Source organism: Coccinella septempunctata, chromosome 1, assembly GCF_907165205.1.
Source record: "Coccinella septempunctata chromosome 1, icCocSept1.1, whole genome shotgun sequence".
Taxonomy (NCBI): domain Eukaryota; kingdom Metazoa; phylum Arthropoda; class Insecta; order Coleoptera; family Coccinellidae; genus Coccinella; species Coccinella septempunctata.
Genome location: NC_058189.1, coordinates 41,146,651 through 41,150,571, shown reverse-complemented (window position 1 = coordinate 41,150,571; position 3,921 = coordinate 41,146,651).

Genomic DNA, 3,921 nt, shown 5'->3' with positions numbered 1-3,921 from the left:
TATGAGATGTGGCAGCAACGAAATTTTTTCACGAGAAGACCATTTCTTATTTCATAGAAGAAATGCAGCTCGTTCCAGAAATTCTCATACCTGACTGGCACATAATTTCTAAAAATGGATCCAAAATTCCGGTATATTTGAAGAAATTCAAAACAGGTTGAATCGATTCTGACCAAACTTTCACCAACTTGAGTCGACCTCTTTTTCAGGATATGATGAATTCATCAGAATTTATTGTCACTAACTGTCTCTATCTAGATCCAAATTTGAAGGAAAGATTAGTGAAAAAGGGTAACGATAAATGCCATACAAAGACAACAATTTTCTCATGGGATTGCAATAAAAAACATCTTGCTGGAATTTGTGTTAATGAATATTATGAGAGAATTAATTTTTGTTGTGTTTATTGGGGCATGATTGGAAAAAGATATTTATAACATTTGATAAGATTCTTCTTATATAATAGCTGAATTTTGTAACAATTTTTCATCATCTAAGCTCGAAAAAAATCACTTTTCCACTTTTTAGTGAAAAAACGTTACTTATTATAACATGAGTTCAATTAATTAAAAGCTGATTAAATTTTTTGTGCTGAATGATGATAAAATATCGGCCTCAGAATAGTGAAAAAATGGTGGAATTTGGAAAAGAATATTCGGAAAAATCGATCAGATCAGGTGTTGATGTGAAATTTGCAGCTTTTTATTATTTGATATGATTCAGACAAGAATATTGACATTCAAGTTGTGTTTACGACATTGTATGTTTCATCGAAGAAGAAATGGCAGGCTCTGAGACCTAACTATAAAGAAAATCAATTATGTTTATGCCGACGTTTCGTTCATTTTTATAAACATCCTCAGGTCACATAAATTTCTCTTATAGTGTTTTTGAATCCATGGTTACTGTTCATTGCATAGTCAACTGATACCTGAACAATCACTCAAGTGACTCAAAACCCGTCATTTCTCCTTCGATTAAACATACATACAAGGTCGTAAACACAACTTAAGTGATTGAGTGATTCAGGTACCAGTTGGCTAAACAATAAGCACTAACCATGGATTCTACAACAGCATAAAAGAAACATATGTGCCTGAGTATGTTTATAAAAATAAACGAAACGTTGGCCTAAACATAATTGGTTTTCTTCATAATTAGATCTCCAAATCTGTCATTTCTTCTTCGATTAATATTAACATTATCAACTATTAATTGAGGATTAGTGGTAATAATATAAGGCAAATATTAAACATCTCAATTTGTATTGGTTGACACAAGTTGTACAACTTGTAACTATTTGGGGGACCTAGGAAGGATTCTTTGTTATGTCGGCAACATATAATGAAAAGATTAGCGTGACGAGGGTAGCAGACCTACGCATAATATAGGGCGGTCTTGGGCGTTTCGTCAATCCTGAACCGTTTTATGTGACAGTTTGAATGACTGTTTTGAAAGACTGGTTAACCTTATGAGGGTTGTTGAAACGATATACATATCTGAGGTTTTATCTCCAGCCAATTCGTCTATTTTTTGTTGATTTTTTTATCGACCTGTTTCTCATGCGTTATATTTTTTTTTCTGATAAATGAAACTATGACACGATAATATATTACTTCAAATAGATAAGGAATAAAGATCAGTTACTTTAAGAACTCAGTTATTTTTTTATTTCTCAATATACACATCCTCGCAAATAAATTTGAGTGAGGTGGAAGAATAAGCAAACACATAAAAATATCAAAAAGAAAATTAAAATTCAATTACAAAAATGCAGATGAGTCGTGAGAGGAATCCTCGAGTTTGCATGTTATTGATGGAATTGGATTTTTTATTTCAATATTTCTAATTTTTTTGCCGATTCTTTCACATCACTCAAGTTGATTTGCCTGATCTCAAACATATAACTCATTAAAGGAGCAACTAGAATAACAGGAGTCTCAAAAACATGTATAAGTTAGCACCCACTTTTTCGAAAATGAAGATAATTTTTTTTTTCATTCGTTAGTAACTCGTTAGTAACTATTTGTAACACCAAAATTCTCGTTTTTACTCAAGAAATGAGTGCTAACTTAGCATTTTGGGGCTGCCATTTTCAAAATTCAATGTGTATATTTCGTGTCACACCCGAAGAAATCATCAACATAGTCAAACAAATCAAGAACCAGTTATCAAAAGGTTACGAGTTACGAGGAAATTCAAATGAAGGTAATTGAAAGGACAGAAAAAGAAAAGTTACAGAAATCCTGGCTCATATCACTAACAGAGCATTCATAGAAGGTGTATTTCCACGAGAAGATACTTGCAAGAAGAACAAATTATTATGGGTACATCAACATGGATTTTTGAAATTATAAAGAACTGAAACAGCCATGGACGCAAGCAGAATTTTTTCTCGGAGGAGGCAAAATAAGAATTATTGATGTTTCCATTTCAACATTCATTTTTAGAATGCCATCAACAGGAGGTCATATAAAATAATACGGTTACTCTTTTCTTAACAAATCGACCAAAACAAGGTAGGTTTTCCATGAATAGAGATTTACAAAATAATAAAATATAAGAAATACGGATAACCGATTACAATAAATATTGTGATTGCTAATAGATGAAGAAAAATCAACGAGAAACAACTGAATGAAAACAAATTAACATATACCATAAGCCCGATGAAACGATATTGATGAAAAATAATAATAGATCAAAAAGAGTAAATCTTGAAATATACGTGAATGGACCACGCAGTTTATGTTACTGGATACTACTACATCATTTTTCATAAAATATGATGATTTTATCTTATGCAAAAAAATAAACTTCATGTGATACAAAACAAACTTTGGAAAAATAAAATTTCCGAAAACTTTCAAGAAATGAACTCTCGTCCCGTGAGAATGTTAAAAAATAATTCCTAATGAAATTATTTTATTAAAATATCAGTAATTTTTCTGACAAAGATTAGGTGCGCGTCGTCAGCAGTAAATAAATAAGATTCGCGAGCGTTTTGAACATTTTTTTTCTACAGAAAATTCATTTTTTCTGGTGATATCTCAGAGCCAGTTAGCTGGTTTGTCATGACTAGGGATCACGGTATGTTGCAGATAATATGAAAATTCTATTGAATACGATGAAGTCGTTGTGAATCCAATACTTTCCCTTTTAGTTGAGAAGCCGACGATGTTAAATCGGGATTTACTCGAGCGTCGTGGACACCAAGTGGATTTTGAAGATTAGATGGTAGAAAGAAAAAAAAGGTTATATGATGTATGCACTTTCAGCGGTGGGGAAAGCATCTGCAGGGCCACAAAGATGTAAAAAAAATAGTCAGGTGTACATACTCGAGCGTGTCAGATTAAGATACTGTATATGACCTACGTGTCTTTGATAATAAATTCATGCTTATCTGTCAGTTTGCGCGGAAGGACTAACGGAAGAGTTGAAAATGGTAAAAAAAGAATTTCCAGGTTGTCAGATTTTTGGAGGATATGTTAATTGGACCCAAAGGATGCTACTTTTCAAAGAACTGACAATTTGGACGTGACGCAGCGGTCCTTTGAAAATGTAAAAAAAATCGTTACTTGTACATACTCGAGCGTGTTAGATTTTCATACAGATGGTTAATCTCGATGTTGTAGACGTGTTGACCCATTAATCTGACACTAATCAGAGGGAGTTTTCTGAAGCTGGCACTTTGAATATGATAAAAATGATTTTTTTCAATATTCCCCTGCCTGTACCTTTAATCGTTTTTGTATTCATTATGAAAGTTGTAGATAATAAAATTCTACACAACTTTTGTCTGAAGCAATTTTACATACTCTTAAACGTTCTAGAGTTAGAGGGCGATAAGCGCTAGGAGCTTAGCCTCACATGCGAAAGGGCAAGGTCAATGTAGAATTCCAGTCTAATCTACATTCATCC